This window comes from Lepus europaeus, unplaced genomic scaffold, assembly GCF_033115175.1.
Source record: "Lepus europaeus isolate LE1 unplaced genomic scaffold, mLepTim1.pri SCAFFOLD_29, whole genome shotgun sequence".
Classification (NCBI taxonomy): Eukaryota; Metazoa; Chordata; class Mammalia; order Lagomorpha; family Leporidae; genus Lepus; species Lepus europaeus.
In genome coordinates, this window is record NW_026909167.1 from 7,101,509 (window position 1) to 7,120,515 (window position 19,007).

The 19,007-nt window shown below is 43.2% G+C and overlaps 2 pseudogenes; one reads left to right on the plus strand and one right to left on the minus strand.

Moving 5' to 3' along the window:
* Window positions 1-205: 205 nt before the first annotated feature.
* On the minus strand, window positions 206-4,518 carry LOC133754777 (histone acetyltransferase KAT2B-like; annotated as a pseudogene).
* A 116-nt stretch (window positions 4,519-4,634) lies between these two features.
* On the plus strand, window positions 4,635-17,822 carry LOC133754778 (SERPINE1 mRNA-binding protein 1-like; annotated as a pseudogene).
* The last annotated feature ends 1,185 nt before the right edge of the window (window positions 17,823-19,007 follow it).

The following is a 19,007-nucleotide window of genomic DNA, read 5'->3' on the forward strand; positions in this document are numbered from 1 at the left end:
TTATTTATATATATATATATGTATATATATATGTTCTATGTCAATTTATATATATATATAAAGTTAAAATGAGGTTTTTTGTTTCTTTTTCAAAAGTGCTAATTATTACATGTCTCTTCAACACATTTTGTCCAATTCTTTGTCCAACTTAACCACCTTGCATTAGGCACACTGCTTGAATTTCTAAGAAGCAGAGGGGGAAACATCACTTGTCAATTAATCCAGCTTCCTTAATTTTACTGAAGAAGAATTTCTCTACAATATTGGCACATTTGCAGTGTTCACTCTCAGGGGGGTTGTACTCTTTAGAATTGGAAAAGACTCACTCTAAGTCTGCAATGAATAATTTCTTAGATATGTGGTACCAATTCTTGAGGCATTCACTCATGGTTTTCAGATCCATGGGAAACCTTATAACTTCATAATATCCCAGAGCTTCTGTTCTCTTCACCAGTTCCATGAAGGGCCAAGTGCTTTGATGGCTCTTCACCTGCTGAAGGATGTTCTTCAGCATGCTGTAAAGCTGGTCAGGGTTTTTGGGTTCCTTACTTTTATCCTTTCCACTTGGTTTCCAGCCTGTCTCTCTAATTCCAGGAATGCTTTCTATAGGAATTTGCCAAACTCTATCTTTAAAACATGAAAGTCCAGGGTAAACTTTCTGAACCTGGGCCTGCTTTCTATCAGCTTTTTTTAAAAAAATATTTTTATTTATTTATTTGAGAGGTAGAGTTACAGACAGTGAGAGGGAGAAACAGAGAGAAAGGTCTTCCGTCCATTGGTTCACTCTGCAATGGCTGCGACAGTCAGAGCTGTGCCAATCCAAAGCCAGGAGCCAGGTGTTTCTTCCCAGTGTCTCATGTGGGTGCAGGGGCCCAAGCACTTGGGCCATCTTTTACTGCTTTCCCAGGCCACAACAGAGAGCTGTATTGGAAGAGGACTAGAACCAGCACCCATATGGAATGCCGGTGCTGCAGGTAGAGAATTAACCTACTGCACCATAGTGCCAGCCCCATCTATCGGTTCTTAAATGATCTCTTTCTGCTTTTTAATTATGACAGAAAATTCTGCATATGGTATCTGAGAATTTAGCTCACATTCCATTAAAGTGGCTCCTTCCTAATCCTTAATATAGCCAACATGTTTGGCTTTAGGTATTTTAATTTCTTTGGAGAAACCGTATTTCTTAAAGTACCCAACTGCATATTCATTCGCATATGTGAAGAAGTTCAGGATGTAATGTTTTATATGATATTTTTTCAAATGATTCATCACATGTATTCCATAATCCTTGACTTGTTCATTTGAAGTTACAGCACAGAAAACAATCTCTGTGAATCCTTTGGGTTGGGAACATATGGAAACATATACCACCAATAACATGGCCATCTTTAATTCAAGTGAGGGTTTTGTGTTTCGGATCACAGACATGATATACTCTTTTGGCATTCGGGGCAGCTGATGGAAGAACACATTCTGCAGGCCTATCAGCCACATCAGGATCCTCTTGTTTGATTTTTGGTTCAGGGAATTGCCAACCAGGTGAAATTCAATCCTGTCCCTGTGCTCTTCCAGCCTTGCTGCCTCATCCCTGGCTGAATGGGCTGACAGAAAATTGGTCTCTGGTCCAAGCATTGCTACAGGGTCCATGATGGTGGACATCACCTCATGGATTAACTCCATCAGAATATCCCCCATTACTCAGGGTTTCTTGGCCTCCTCCAGAACATAAGAGTCATTCATTTTCCTCTTTTCTCCTGGGTTTGCCTCTAGCCCAGAAGAAGCTTTGCAGGCAGGACTGCTACTCCTGATCCCAGGGAAATGAGTGAGGATCAGAGTTTGTTTCGCAAGAAGCAGTTTGTCTTTTTCCTGTCTTGCTTGTTCCAGGAGTTGTTTCCTCATAACAGTGAAGACTGAGCAAAGCAATATTCTCCCAAACACGTGGGTGGTTTCATACTGAGGTAGACTGTCATAGAACTGTGGGACATTGTGGTAACACAGCCACCTTGTGTAGTTCTCTTCATATCCAGAAATATCAACATTGGGAAATCACAGTCTTCATTGAGATGGTGCCTCAAATGCCAATTGTTGATGTGGTTTAGGAACATTTTTGCCAACTCAACTATTGTTTGTCTTTCTTTTGATGGCAGGTGACTAACTTTATATTGTACAAAGGTATTCATAGCCTGTTCAATACTAGGCTTTTCAAATGAGGGTTTCTTCTCCAAGGAGCCTTCAACCACAGGCTTTCCTCTTTGTAAAATAAACTGTCTCAGGAGCTTAAATAGGTAGAAATAACCTTGCATGGTATCCGCATCTTTCTCCTTCTGGACACAAGTAAAGAGATGCTCCATATCCAACACTATTCTCAGGAATCTGTTCATTTCTTCCTCTGACACATTCTCCAGGTGAGAAAAATGAGCAGCTAGGGCATGGCTACCACCCTGACAGGATTCCATTAGACTGACGATTATTTGCTGCAGATGGGCTCTGAGGGGAGTGGGAGAGGGGTTGGGGTTTTTCCAGCCTGCTGTGGTCCAGCCTCGGAAGGTCCAGGAGATCCTGAAGGAGGGGAGGCATTAGCAAAGAAAGGAAATGAAGGGATGAGGTTTAGGTGGCAAGGGAAGGCATCATTTTGCCGTTCCTTCTTCTAGCTTTATCTTATACTCTTTTTACATGTACTTTTGATTAAGCCTTCTTTGTCCCAAGTCTCTCTTCTTTCTGGGAAAGAACACATCACAAGTGATCATCTATGCGTAACTTTCTCTATTAATCTTGTTTTGTTTCGTTTTCCTTTCATGGCCTCATCATAAGCTTTCCACTAATTTTTTCTCTATTCATAGTGGGTATGTTAGCTATATGAAACTTGCTTAACTTATCTAAAGGTGTTAGACAAAATGTCTAAGATTTTATATGTTAATAGATTTATTTTAAAGGGTTAAAACTGTATAGAGAAAGTTCTAATGATTATATCCTATTTTTCTAAAGGTAAACCACACCTCCAACAACTGTGTTTTTTATAAAACCTACTTCATTGCTTAATGTAAGTGTTCTTTGTTCCTTTGTTCTACATTTCCAAGCAGGGGCATAAGGTCTTAACCTTTGTAAGAATAAGGTCTTAACCTTTGTAAGAATAGTAGTGCTTGTTCATCCTTCCATTTGCTGTAATATTAACTACGTACCTCCCAATCTCATCATATACTCCTGTGTAAGGCAAAGGGGAGGTCTGTGGGAACAAGCACCTGCATGCTCTTTCTGTTCTATTTTCTCATAAAACTCATTACTCATGTTTCTAATAATATTTTACTCTATACAAATTTTAGGGGATTCTCCTCATTTCTCCAGTCACCTCCTGTAACTCATTTTTTTTTACAAGAAACAACAATTTTGCCTAGATTGATATCCATTATTCTCACACTCAAACCCAATGATTACATCATTATTAAGCCTAATAAAAACAACAGAGAAGATGGCTTCAATTCAGTCAGGGGCTTCCTGCTTTGCTGAGTTCTGCCTCCCGCAGCTGTGACTTGGTCATACAGCATGGGTGACATCGCCTCCGCCACCAGCCATTACATTTACAGGACTCCTCAGCCTTGCAGGAGGAGTACACTCCAAGCTTCTCCAGTTTCTTCGCCCGCGGAGCGGAATGCAGCTGTGCCTTTTTCTGGGCGATCTGAGCCGAGCCACGGCCTTCCGGTTCTTGGGCCGTGCCCGCCGCAGCCACAGCTGTAGCCGGACCTCAGGAGCCCGAGCCAGCGGCGGGGGCACCCGAGGAGCCCTACGGCGGCGCGGGCGGCGGCGCAGGGGCCTGCGGGAACAGCGGCCCGGGTCTGGCCCCGCCAGCCTCGGACAAGCCGCCCTCCTGCACGACAGAAGGTGCCGAGTGTCAGGCGCCGCCGCCAGGGTCTCCCGCTCGGGTTCTGGTCGTCAGGAGAGCGAGACCCTCCCCGCACGCCCGGCCGCCCCTTCGCCCACCCTTCTCCCTTCCTCCGTCCTCCGGAGCGCTGCCCGCCCGGCTCGCCCTGGCCTTGGCCCGCGCGCTGGTGGCGGTGCTGTTCCCCCAGGAGGGAGGGAACTAGCGGCTCCAATGCCAAGGCCGCTGTCGCCGCACATGCCCTCCCTCGGCTCTCCTTCCCCAGGCTCGAAATTCTTTTAACATGTTGAGCGCTCTATAATTCTGAGACATTGAGAGTTTTTATTCCTGAAGAAGACTCCACCTGGTCTGATATGAAATGCTATGAAAAAATCGAGATGGATGTAGGTTGTCAAAGAACAAAGGTTGTTTCTTCAAAATAGTGAAGCCATGTGTAACTATTTATGTGTGTGTTTGTGTGTGGCACATTACAGAGTCCTTGACTCATAGCCCTTTCATGAACAGTTCCCAAAAGGTGATTCTCTCTTAGTGTAAGGGTGACCTTAAGGGTCTTGATCGACCAGGAAGCCTGGACTGGCCATGTTGTCACTTTTCTGCCAAGCCTCTAGTTCCTCCTTCGCTGCTAGGTCTCCACAGTGCTCCATGTCTAAGCTGTAGTATTGTGATCCCAGGGACCATGGAATGAGGCCTCTGATCACTCACTAGGGTGTGATCACTCACTAGGATCATGATTCTTGAGTGCTACTTTCCTGTGGGCGAGATGGGGGAGCATGAAAGGTGGAGACAGGCGGGAAGACATGGCTAGCTTCACTAGTTGCAGCTTGGCAAGAGATCAAGATGAATGGAAATGGTTTCTTATCCCCAAAGGGTTTCTCAGAGACTTGGTGCCTGAACAGTTGCTGCAATCTGTCCCAGATTCTTCCAACAAAGAAGCCATCATAGAAATTCCTTCTCCATGTTAAGTTTCCTCATAGTGTGTCCAAGGAGACTAGTGAAAATGCCAGCTGTGTAGTCTGGGGCAGCTCAGTTGTCATGAAGACATTTGGATCCAGGGCTGTTTCTGTCTGGTATTGCATTACCACTCAGTCAGTCAATTTTCAGGTCCCACTGATCTTATTGAAAGGTTAAGAAAGGGCTTGAAGGACTGGTACTGTGGCACAGTGGGTTAAACTGATGCCTGCAATGTTGGCATCCCATATGGGTGCCAGTTTGAATGTTGGTTGCCCCACTGCTGGTCCAGCTCCCTGCTAACACACCTGGGAAAGCAGCAGAAGATGGCCCAAATCTTGGGCCCCTGCCACCCATGTGGAAGTTCTGGATGAAGCTGGTGCAGCCATTTGGGAAGTGAACCAGTAGAAGGAAGATCCCTTTCTGTCTCTCTGTCACCGCCTCCCCCCCCCATAATTCTGCCTTCCAAATAAATAATCTTTAAAAAAGAGGAAGAGGCTTGGGTTTTATGACATCTAACAAAATCATTGGCTGGATGTAGGGTTTCTCTGAATGTGGTGGAATGAGAAGGCCATGCCAAGATGGCCACTGGCAAGTGAGTGTCAGTTACTCAAGAATGATTTCAAAACCCACATGACAACAGAGCCTGCCTCACAACAGGCTGTGGTCGGTTAGGGCATAAACTGCCCCTTGACCAGATTGTCTGCCTTGGCTATATAAGCTACTTTACCAACTGAAATAAATGAGTCTGCAGGATGATCGCCTCTGGTCCACTTTCACCCAGCTCTCAGGGTCTGTGTGGTGACTCTGCCTCTTGCCCCCACTGTGCTTCTCCTCTCAGAACAAATCCACAGCAACATATGGCCCCCAATGTGACTGAGAGAGACAGCGTGTTGGACTTGGCGAGGTCCCCTCTTGATTTCGACAAGTAGGCCCTTCTGTGTTTTGTGTGCTGTTTGGTTCTGTGAGGGTGAGCACAGAACCCCCTCCTGTACCCCTTTCTTTGTCCTTGTCCTCGGTCTAAGTGACCCCAGGTTAGGCACACACTGCCCAGAAGCATAATGCCACTTCTCCGCTCCTCCTTTTACTTTTGGTTCATCTGGCAAATTTACATAATGGACTGATCATCCTAGAATTCAAAACCAAGTCATCTTCCCTCGCTTGAGAGAGGTGATGCTCTGGAGACACTGTGTGGGCATATGGCCTTGACCTAATGAATCAAGGAAGTCTCCCACTTAGCACAGGCCATACTTACGATCTGATACACCACTGTCTGTTCGTCTAACATAGGGAACCCCTTGCATAATGCCATCAGCAACTGAGGTGCTAGGATTTGTTTTGTTATGGCAGCAGTGTTGTGGGTGTCTTTCTTTTGGCTAGAATCAGTGTGGTGTGCCACTATTAAGCACTCAAACATGGGAAACATATCACCCTCTCAGAAACCCACACAGATTACCAAACATAATGAATCTGTGAGTGATAAGAGCCTGTCACTCCAGGCCTCATCCTCACAGGCAAGAGTTGACGACTTAAGGAGAGAACTCCCACAGTGAAAATGACATGACAGCAGACAATGCAATAATGCCTAGTCAGCAACCCCCCAAACATCCATGGGATGAACTTAGATGACCTCAAGGCAATAACCCATGCAAGGTCATCCCATCTGCACCTAGTGAGGATCCCCACATTTGTGGCAGTCCCCGGGCACCCCAGGCTCTCAGGGGAGCTGCTAGATCCCATCCCACCCACATGTTTTCCGTTAATGTAGGAGTGGACGCAGAATTCAGGCCTTGGATTGCAATACCCATAGATGACCTTATTATGCCAAAAAAGGCTTCTCAAGAGTAAGATTCTGACTCCCTGCTTTGAACAGGTGCTCATACAATGGGCAGCGAATCTTCAAACTCATTTTGACTGGGTTACACTGCTCAAAGCATATCTGTCAAGACCACAGTTCTTACAGTCAAAAGCCTCCTATGAGGAAGCGGCTGTAACCGTGGTGAGGAATAATGCTGCCTATGAAATAGCAGTAACCTTTGATATGCTTACAGGCAATGGTACCTACATATATTCTCATGAACAGGCCTGCATTGGAGTAGTTACCTATTTTGATCAGGTCAGAGATTTGGCACTTAGAGCCTTAAAAAATATAAATCCTCCTAATTATAGTCAGCTCTTTAGAAACCTAGTTCAAGGCCCAGGTGGATGGTTTCCCAATTTCCTTACCAGAGTCTTGGAAGCAGTAGAGAAAAGATTATTGCTTGGCCCCAATCAAGAAAATCTGGTCAAACAATTAGCTTGGGAAGGCGCTACCAGAGGCAAAAGCTGCAATTGCCCCAGTCCATAATGAAGACCTTTCTAAATGGATAGTAGCTATAAAGGAGGTAAACTCTGCTGATACACCCATACAAGCTATACAATCCCTAACTGCAGCCATTAACAGACTGAACACAAGGAAGTCTAATGACCCTCCAGTTTATTGGGGATGTCAGGAAACAGGACACCTACAGCAAAACTGCCCAAACACTGACAGACGGGGCAAGCCCAAAATGGTGTGGCCGAGATGTAAAAAAGGCTTTCATTGGACAAAAGATTGCAAGACCAAGCCTTTAAACACTCTCAGCGGGGCAGCCCTCAGCCCAGCAAATAAGAGGGAGTCCCACCATCATTAACTGGTTGATATCTTTAATCTGAGGCCAAAATGGACCCTATACTTAGATGACTTTGCCTTTGTGGGTTTAATTGATACAGGGGCAGATGCCACTGTCTTAAAAGCTAGGGACACAAGAAAAATGCAACTTTGGAAGATAGCGCCCAGGCCCGACCTCCAAGGTGTTGGAGGATTAAAATTGGCTGATCATGTCATCATGCCTATAATGTGGCAAGATAACAGCAGAGATACAGGAACCATCTTTGCACTAATTGCTGAGGTTACCATGACCTCATGGGGGAGAGATGTGCTGTCACAAATGCAAATGGTCCTTACTACAGATCACAAATCTCCACAAGCCAACCGCTTTAATGGAGAGCCTACAAGTAAGATTCACCCCCAATTCTAGCAGCCACTGCTCACCTCATACAAAAGCCAGGCCCAATCCCCATTAAATGGGAAAAAAACAGGAAACATCTGGGTAGAGAGAGCAGTGGCCAATATCACAACCCAAACTTGGCATCCTTACAGAATTGGTACAGGAACAATTGGAAAAGGGACACATAGTGCCTTCCACTAGCCCTCACAACACACCCATTTTTGTGATAGCAAAGAAACAGGGAAAATATAGGCTACTACAGGATTTGAGAGCCATCAACAAAATCATAAAAAAGATGGGAACATTCCAGGCTGGCATTCCCTATCCAGGGGCCATTCCTAACAGATTCCACATAGTTACCATTGATATCAAAGATTGCTTCTTTTCCATTCCCATCACAGAGCAGGATAAGCCCTACTTTGCCTTTACAGTATGGGAGCCCAATTTCTAGCTCCTCACAAAAAGATTTCAGTGGACAGTAATCCCACAAGGCATGAAAAGTTGCCCTGCCATTTGTCAAAGACACATTTCTCATGCAACCAGCACACCTAAAGATCAGTGGTTGGTCATACATTATGTGGATGATATGTTACTTGCTTATGAAAATGCAGCAACTCTGAAGGCCTGTCTAATTGAGACAATAAAAAATTTACAATTCCTGGGTTTGTCTATTGCCACAGAATAGGCACAACATTTTCCTCCTTTTCAATTCCTGGGTTATCAAATCTCCTCCCATATATCTCCAATGGGCCCAAATCTAAGTCAAGCATAAGTATTCTCTTAATGAACTTCAGCAACTATGTGGCCAACTCAATTGGTTGAAGCCCTTCCTTCCCTTAACACCTACAGAGCCTAGATCACTATTTGACTTACTAAGGGGGACAGCCCTTCCTCAAAAATCACATTGACATCAGCAGCCAAATCCACTATAGAAAAGATCAACACCCAGTTGTCAATTTAAAAACCCTTAGATATGACCCTTGGGTGTCTCTATTTGTCATAATCATATCTACCCTCAAGGCCCCCTTAGATACTGGGTTACCTGGCTTTATTTTCCAAGGCAATGAAAAGGTTGATCATCTTATCTCTGCAATATGGCTTCCATCAGACACCTACAACAAGCGCATATTCTACACCAAAAATTTCATATGTCAGCAAGCAACATAAAATTGCTTTGCCCAGAGCTAACAATGATTCAATGCAAACACCTAGTGTGCTCTTGCAAGAATGGTGTCCCACTCGCCCCATTAGGCCCATTGCAACAAGCAGGAGTGAAATCTCGAGGCCTTGCTCCTAATAAGCTCTGGCAAGTGGACGTCACCCACATTAACTCCTTTGTTAAACTTAAGTTTGCCCATGTGGTGGTAGATACTTATTCAGAGGCTGTATTTGCAACAGCCCCCAGGGAAAAGGCTAGTAATGTGATAAAGGTGGTTAAGTCAGCCATGCTGGTCCTCTTTATCCCCTGGACCATAAAGACATAATGGGTCACCATATACATCACAGGAAATTAATTCATTCCTGAGGTCCTGGAACATACAATCTGCTACAGGTATCCCATACAACCCACAGGGACAGGCAATCATTGAAACAGCTCATAGGACTATTAAATATCTCTTACAAAGACAGAAAAACAATCTCATGCCCCCAGATGCACTGTTTGCTTTGACTGAGGTTCTTTTCACTATCAATTTTCTTACTTTTGGTTCCCAAAGGGTCAGCCCAGCTTATAAACACTGGAGATCCTTTCCATCCCAGACCTCAACCCCTATGGTTAGGTGGAAAGACCCCCTGACAGGAGAATGGATGAGATCACACCCTCTGCTAACCAAGGGCCAAGGATATGCTTCTTTCCAGAGAAAGTGGGGCAGCCCATTTCGGTACCAGCCAGAAATATTGTGCCTACAACTGACAGTCAACTAGAACCAGCTGAATAAGATTGAGAGTCTGCCTTGTTAGTGGATGCACCTGCTATCAATTGTCAAGCTGCTGCTTTATCATCCTACCCTGAGGAATTGCCCACAGCCACATCTGTGATTGCTTTATACTCCACTAGCTCTGGTCAGCCACTCAAACGACCCACAGCCTGTATGCAGTCACTCTGTTCCTGACTACCATTGTTCCTCATTCCTACCTCCATCTGAGCAAGAACTCCTGTGTTCTCCCATTTTGAGGGCTGGTTAGTCAATTATGGGTAAGATCCCCTGGGGGACAACCTAAGACTGGCACAGCCATGTATAGAGACCACATGGAAACATGGTCAACAATGATATGACTAAGGATCATGCCTCTCATTGCTCAAATATAAATGAAAAGGGGCAAATGTGGTGGAATGATAAAGCCATGCTAAGATGGCCACAGGCAAGTGAGCGTCAGTTACTTAAGAATGATTTCAAAACCCACCTGGCAATGGAGCCTGCCTCTCAACAGGCTGTGATTGGTTAGGGCATAAACCACCCCTTGACTGGATTGTCTGACTCATCTATATAAGCTGCTGTACCAACTGAAATAAATGAGTCTGTGGGCTGCTCACCTCTGGCCAGCCTTCACCTGACTCCTGGTGTCTGTGTGGTGACTCCACCCCTCTTACCCCCACTGCACTCCTCCTCTCAGAAATAGTCCACAGCAACATCTGAAGTAGACTTTTAATTTTAGTAGCATCTTTGGTTTCTCATATTGTGTGAGTGTTGACAGATATGAGTTATGTGAAAAAGAAAAACTGGAAGATTTGGGGCAAGATAATCTCCCATCTCAGAATTCTATTACAGTGATGCTCTCCAAATTCCCTCCAAGCCTGACTGCTCAGTGGGTCTTGGACTTGCTACACACAATGATCCTGAGCTTATTCATTGTTTTAACTGAAAGGCAGAGTTACACACACACACACACACACACAGAGGGAGAAGAAATCTTTCCTGCTGGTTTACTCTCCATATGGTCTCAATGGCTGGAGCTGGGTCAGTCAAAAGCCAGAAGTCAGGAGCTTCTTCTGGGTCTCCCTCATGGGTGCAGTACTTGGGCCATCCTCCATTGCTTTCTCAGGTACACTAGCAGGGACCTGGATCAGAAGTGGAGCATCTGGGACTTGAACTGGCACCTATATGGGATGCTGGTGTCACTGGCAGAAGCTTTACTGACACAGCCTACCCTTTTTAAAAAATATTTTTTATTTTATTTTAAAGGCAGAGACAGAAATTTTTATCTGCTGGGATATCCACAAATACCCACAAAATCCAGGGCTGGACCAGGCTAAATCCAGAAGCATGGAACTCCATCTGGGTATGCTATGTGGGTGGTAGGAATGGAGTCATCATTTGCTGCTTCCCAACATGCACATTAGCAGGATGTTGAAGTGGAGTCAGATTAGCCAGGACTTGAACCATAAATGCAAGTGGAGATCATTATACTTAGTAAAGTAAGCAAGTCCTCAAAAGACAAATATCATAGATTTTTCCTGATTTCTGGTAATTAATATACAGAGTACAAAACAATATAATGTATATGAATAGTGTTGACATTTTAGGATTTGATTTTTAAAAAAGATTTATTTGAAAGGCAGAGATATAGAAAGAGGGGAGAGAGGGAGAGGGGGAGAGAAAGAGAGGGAGAGAGTGAGTGAGAGAGAGAAGGAGAGAGAACCTTCCATCCACTGGTTCACTCCCCAAATGGTTGCAATAGCAGGGGTTGGAACAGGCCGAAGCTAGGAGTCTGGAGCTTCTTCTGGGTCTCCCACATGGGTGGCAGGGGCCCAAGAACTTGGCCATCTACTGCCCTCCCAAGCACATCAGCAAGGAGCTGGATCAGTAGTAGAGCAGCCAGCATCCCATATGGGGTGCACTGTGAGCAGCAGCTTAGCCTTCTATGCCACAATCCTAGCCCTCATAGATTTGATTGTTTATAGTCCTATATTCCTTGTCTCTACTCCTGAGGAACAGTGGTTATTCTACTTACTACTTGTTGAGCCTTTTATTTAGTGGATGATTAAGCTTGTGATTATAAAGTAAATTAAAAGTTTGTCCATAGCAAACCTTAAAATATGAAAGGAATATGAAGGAGGAGTGTGGATGGAAGTATCATTATACTCTTAAAACTATATATATGGGTCGGCGCCGTGGCTCAACAGGCTAATCCTCTGCCTTGTGGTGCTGGCACACCGGGTTCTAGTCCCGGTCGGGGCACCGATCCTGTCCCGGTTGCCCCTCTTCCAGGCCAGCTCTCTGCTGTGGCCAGGGAGTGCAGTGGAGGATGGCCCAAGTGCTTGGGCCCTGCACCCCATGGGAGACCAGGATAAACACCTGGCTCCTGCCATCGGATTAGCGTGGTGCGCCAGCCACAGTGCGCCTACCGCGGCGGCCATTGGAGGGTGAACCAACAGCAAAGGAAGACCTTTCTCTCAGTCTCTCTCTCTCACTGTCCAATCTGCCTGTCAAAAAAAAAAAAAACTATATATATGAAAAACATGAAATTTGTTGCCTGTCCTTCAAGTTAATTTTTCAAAAGAGTTATCTATTCATACACCACTGATTCTCTTCAATTGCTGTTGCCATACATTTTCCATATGGCACCAGTTGTTTAACCATTCTTCCACTTGAGTTGCACCATCAATGTGGAGTTTTCTCTGTGTTTTCAGAATTTATGTTGCATTATGAGCTCTTTTGAAATTGTTGCCTTATATATCCTAGCACTTCAAACTACAACCTGTTCAGATATGTTATAATAAGTTAATATGAGTTTATTTTAAGGCAAAAATATCAAAATTTATGCACTGTTTTTGTAGTATGCATTTCCCACCAATGTTCTGAAGACCCCTTTTATTATCATGGTTTCTCTCTGCATAGTGGACTTAGAGTGTCTTGAGAACTTTGCCTTTTTCATGCCAAGATATAGCATATTTCAAGCACTTGGTTGGAACTCAGCATTGATGTATGAGTGACAGATGGGAACTCCTTGCAATTGATATCTCAGAAATAATCATCAAAGTTAAAAAAAAAAGCTTAATTCATACAATTTGTGTGTGTGTGTGATTTTCAAAACTGTTTTTGAGAAACAGAGAGAGAGTGCTCCCATAAACCGGTTCATTCCTCAAATGTTTGCAGTGGCTGCAGCTGGGTCAAACATTTGAGAATTGCTTTTATTTCACTTTCCCGATATGAAGATATTCTTGATAGACTTGAAAATGCAAACTTATGTTTTTCACAGGAATTTCTAATCTACCATAGATTCTTTTTTTTCTTTTTGACAGGCAGAGTGAGAGAGAGAGACAGAGAGAAAGGTCTTCCTTTTTGCCATTGGTTCACCCTCCAATGGCCGCTGCAGCCAGCGCATCTCACTGATCCGAAGCCAGGAGCCAGGTGCTTCTCTTGGTCACCCCTGCGGGTGCAGGGCCCAAGCACTTGGGCCATCCTCCACTGCCTTCCTGGGCCATAGCAGAGAGCTGGCCTGGAAGAGGGGCAGCCGGGATAGAATCCAGCACCCCAACCAGGACTAGAACCCGGTGTGCCGGTGCTGCAAGGCAGAGGATTAGCCTGTTAAGCCACGGCACCGGCCGCCATAGATTCTTAATGTTTAGTTTATGGTGTTTTTGCCTTGAAGAAAGTTTTGATTTATGTGACTCAGATTTTATTTTATTTCTTTTGTGTCTTCTAGATTTTATGACTTTCTTTGTAAAGGTTTATTTAGGGGCCATATTGTGGCATAGCAGGCCAAGATGCTACCCACAAAGCCAGCATCTAGTATGTTCCCAGTTACAGAGGGGAGAGTAGTTACTGGATTGAATTCAGTGGTTTCCTTTCCTTAGCCCAGTAAAGAGAAAAAGCCTGGAAACAATGGCAAGTGAATAGAAACTTTATTGCTTCTTTGTTTTGCAAGTGAAAGTGAAGCAGCTCATCTGAGAGGTGAGATGGGGTGCCAGAGTGGGACACTGGTTTTCCAAAAGTGCACTGGGTTTTTAAGGATTTACTATTTTCTTATTGGGACATCTTACAGGCTTTCCCATTGGATGGGGGTTTCACATACTGTATGCTCATTGGCTTGGAGCCCATAATAATAGTGGTATTTTTGTTGGTGACAGCCTGAATGTGAATTTCTAAATACTAACTTCCTCTTTTGGTGGCCTCAGCCCTCTCTCTGCTAGTTCTGAGTGAAAAATTGTAACTAGCTTGAAGACGTGGTCCAAACCACAGGCTGTAGCACAGGATGCTACAATGGGGAGATGTATGAGCAAGTCTCAGAGCAAACCACACTGTCACAGCCTACAGCCTGCATGCTAAAGACATTCTGCTAAAGCCCGAGAGGCCCACAGATGCCCAGCCCAACTGAACAGGCTCACCATATGGGCACTGGTTCATGTCTGACTGCTTCAATTTTCTTTCCTTCATTTTGTTTTTATTAAAACATGTTTGCTTAACTTACAGCAAGTAGAAAATAGGCTGGGTCTTCTTTTGATCCCAACATTGATGTTTTAAAGGTTGTACACAATATTTTTTTTAAAAAGGACATATAAAAATACAATATTAGAAGATCCCATAAGAAAGAAAATACAACTTTTAACCCCACAACTTTTACTTTTTCTAGAACTGAAAAACTACTGCTAGTAGTTTTATTTTTAAAACTACAGTTTTAAGAAGTAGAGAGAGAGAGAGACAGAGAGACAGAGAGGTCTTCCATCTGATGGTTCACTCTCCAGTTGGCTGCACTGGCTGGAGCTGCACTGATTTGAAGCCAGGAGCTTCCTCCAGGTCTCCCACATGGGTGCAGGGGCCCAAGCATTTTGGGCCATCTTCTACTGCTTTCCCAGGCCATAGCAGAGAGCTGGATTGGAAGTGGATCAGCTGGGTCTCAAAGCAGCACCCATGTGGGATGCCAGTGCTTCAGGCCAGGGTGTTACCCCACTGTGCCACAGCGCCAGCCCCTAAAACTACAGTGTTAAGTAGACTCCTTCCCCCTGAGCTGAATCATCTTGTGGGAAGAACTGAAGCAGGAGCTCTTAACTCAAGGCGACCCATAGCAGTCTGTGGAGAAAAGCACCGCTGAGCCACAATCAGGGCTGGGCACCCACAGGAAGGCTTCTCTGCATGGTTACCAACCAATTCAATCAGTTATTTGACATCGAATCTGATCCATTCCAGATGCTAAAGGAGCAGAGACCAAGAGAAAAAGAAGCCGGCCGAGGCCGGGCTGGGGGTGGGGAGTGTTGGAGTCCCTGGGGCAGATAACGCAGCTCAGGCAGAGGCCCAGACCAACTCCAAAGCAGCAGGCAAACAGCCATAGAAAGAGTCCCAGAAAGACCAATAAACTCACTGCCAGATTGGCCTGGTTGACAAGAAAGAGAAGGTGCAGCCACCTGTGGCGTTCAAGAAAGAAGGAATAAGACATGTTGGAAAAAGACTGATCAACAGCTTCAGGGTGAAGGAAAAATAATTGAGAGAGGACCAAAAGGTGACCACTTCTTGAATGAATATTTGCAAAACCGCTTGAAGAAAAGGGTGAAGAAGCAGGTTTTCTTTTCTTTCAAACACTGAAAAACTGCTATTTATTTAAAAGAAAACTTTTCAATACAATAAAGAAATGTCAATAGCTGGTACATACATTAAATCAAAATATTTTCTTTAAGCACCAAGTAGCATCGTTCTCATTCTTTTCATTAACAGCACCTTTATTATTAAAAGACTAATACTATTAAGTTTTTAATCAAGAAATTTAAAGCTGCCAATCAGAGCTTCTAATTAGTTTGAGATGACTGGGTAAACCTTCTTATAGTGTGAGCAAAAATGACTTATAAAAACTTTGTTTAACTATAACTGAAGGGATTCACTGGCTTCAGGCTGAGAATCAGTGCCAGGGGCTAAACACTACCCACAACAGAAAAATGAGTAATGAGTACCACGTGTCAATGATAAATGATACATGGTTTCTGCCTAGTGAAAGGACTAATACCTAACTCTAATAGGTCTTAAAGGATTGACCCATAGGGACTGATTCAAATTCTTAACCTTCCAGGGTGAACAAGTCAAGAACAAGGAAAGAGTTCTTGTTGAAAGTCCTACACCCTGGGTGGCAGGGGAAATTGCAGCAAAGACAGGTGGGGAACATCAAGGAGTGTTTAAAGGCCAGGGAGAACAAAACAGCCAAGACTCAAACCCACTAAAGCACCAACTGCTCAGAAGGCACGTTTTGGGAGGAAGGACGTAATCCACTAGGAGATTATATGCATCTTGGAAAGGAAAATGTCATTCAACAAGAGAGGGAAGATGTCTCTCCTAGCACAGAGGCTCCACAGCTGTTTGGGGGAGCTCTGAGGCTGAGGGTCACCCTGGGACCCAGTCTACATTCCAAAGCCATACCCCCTTGTAATTAAGTCCACAAACCAAAACCTTTATTAATGGAAACTGCTCCAAAAAAATGAAACACAAACACAAGCAAAGAAAACAAACTAAAGGGCCATTAGGGTAAGCTTTAATCCCTGCTACTATCTTTGCCCTGCAAGAACAGGATCTGCCCTGTTATTTCCATTGATTCATTTCTGCACAGATTGTCAAATCCAGCATCTTACTATTCCTGCTACATCCTCTCCTAATGAAAGCAAATACTATGCAAAAACACAAACACACCACAAATAGAAGCCAGTATCAACTTAATGACCCCTTGAATATTTTAATCATCTCTGACTTATTCACAGAATATCTGCTTCTGTAATGTTTTGTGAGCATTGCAGACTTGGTTGCATTAGATTCCTCTTCTTGAAGTAGTTCGAAGTTTGAATGCAATTTAGATATTTTTCTAAATTACCTGAGGGGAAATTATCCTAAAAGGCCCAAGAAAAATCCCCTTTCCTCTATTCTCAGACTCCAGTAATTCTTTTTTCTCAGATCATAAAACCTAACCTAACAACTGGAAAGAGGACAAAAAGTCATACAAAAAATAAAAAAAAAAAAAGAAAAGAAAAGGGAACCAACATCATCATAAGGGATAAGGGTTTGTCAGTGTCATCACACTATCTCAACATTGCACAGGACAAAAAAAAATGGTACTTTGTTTAGCAAAGTTATAGTCATTTTGTAAAGTATGCAAGAAATCAACAATTTATAAAAATAGGGGAAAGTTTTAATTGGGAACATAAAACTAAAATGTCATTCTCTGGCAAAGAGTGCTTCCCAACACCAGGTCTACCAGTGGAAGTTGAGGCAGAACTGTTGGCCCAAGGCTGCCTCAGGTCTGCTTCAGAGGGGCAGGGATATTAGCAGATGAGAGGTGAGTTTTCTGTTGATACATTTATAATTGACTGACCTGAGGTAGTGGTGGTCTTAGAAGAGGTCAGGAGGCCATGGATGTGGAATGGGCCTAGGAGATGGATTTGGTTCTCATGGCAAATGTGAATTTGATAGACACAGTAAAAGCAATAGATCTGTATCACATTACAGTGGTCTAAAGCAGGTAGACAAATGTGGAGGTTGTGGGTCTCACAAATGGGAAATTTTCAAAGATGAATTAACTGACTGATTCATCAAATGTGACTGAGGAAACACTTGAAGGTGAAGAACATCCAGTGGCCAACATGGAAAATAGGGAAATGTGAATGGAAAAGGTAAAAGAAGAGAGTACAAATGAGATTACTTTGGATGAGTGGAAGACAATTCATAAAGACAGGACAAAACTAGAATTTAATATTTGAAAATCAAATCAAGGTGCTGACTGGCAATGAAAGGATTTGTTTTTCATAAACAAGGTGTGAAGAGGCTCATGCTGAAGATTCTATTTTGGCCTATCATTTCTGGAAACCAGCAAATGATATAACATCTTAGCTAGAGATCAACTTTGGAGACCTAGGCCACCTAGGACATGGTGGCAGAAGAGGGCAGAGGTAGATGTGGACATGATGGATGTCATGATGGATGACTTAGTCCAGCAGGACCAAGTCAAGTGTTTCTGCATCTGATATGAATGATCCAGAGGCATTTCTAGCTATGGCTTAATGGGATGTCCTAACAACCTTAGTTCCTTTGTGGACTCTCCTGTGCAATGTTTTTGCATGCTTAATGATCCCAAAGGACTAAGAAATTGAAAAAAAAAAACAACAGCCTGACATTGATGCCACCCACACCTAAAGATTGAATTTTATCTGTTTTGAAAATGAGCTTCTCATTTGATTATGACAGAGTCATAGTCAAAGTGGAAGTTCTCTCCTCCCTTCAGAGAAAGGTACCTCCTACCTTGATGGCCCCGTTCTTTCCACTGGGATCACACTCACTGAAATCCTCATTTAGGTCTTCTTCTTCATACAAATATGGTAGTCACTTTTGTATTTAGGAATGTATTAGTAGCAAGGATGTTTTCATAATTTTCATAGATTGTGAATTATTCATGTACACTTTTGCATGGCTGCTTGCAAACTTGAAATACAGGTGTTAATAGTGTGTAACAGTTTAATAAAAAAATGACTTTGTTGTTTATACATCCAAAAAAATCTTAAAAAGTTAAAGAAATGTGCATAACATGATTGTATAGAAAAACATGAACATTAACTGCAAATAGTAAATAAATGAAAGCTAGAAATACTATCCAATAAATAACAGTCCTAGAATCAATCCCTCAAACACAATCCACAAGCAGTATCTAAAAGCCATTGTCTTGTTCTTCACAGGCAAAACCTAGGTTTCCAAAACAAAATTGGAAAGAGTACTCCTCTGAAAGAAATTTTTTCCCCACAATATTACCTAGATCTACAAGTAAACAATCTGAGATTTTAAAAAGATGTTAGCTTCTTACTCTGAAATGAGTTTGGATATGTCAAGTCACTTTTAGTTCTGCAAAGAAATCTTTCAGAGAAATTACAGAAATTATAAATGGTTAAGGATTTTATTTCCTCATTTTTAGCCAGCTACATTGATAACTAAAGCTGAGAGATGACTCTTGCTTAGAACGGATCCTTTTCCTGAAATATTTTAAACTTCACAACACAACCTCACCTAAAATGGGAGTGTTGTCTCTCAGCTTGCCACACATTAAATAAAACTGAAGTGTGAAAAGCAAGCCTCCCTCATAAATAGGTAGGCACATTTTGATACAAATACACACTCTAAGTGCTATAAACATCACAATTTAGTTTACACAATGCACACTCACACAAACAAAACTTACTTTGAAACAACTTACTTCTA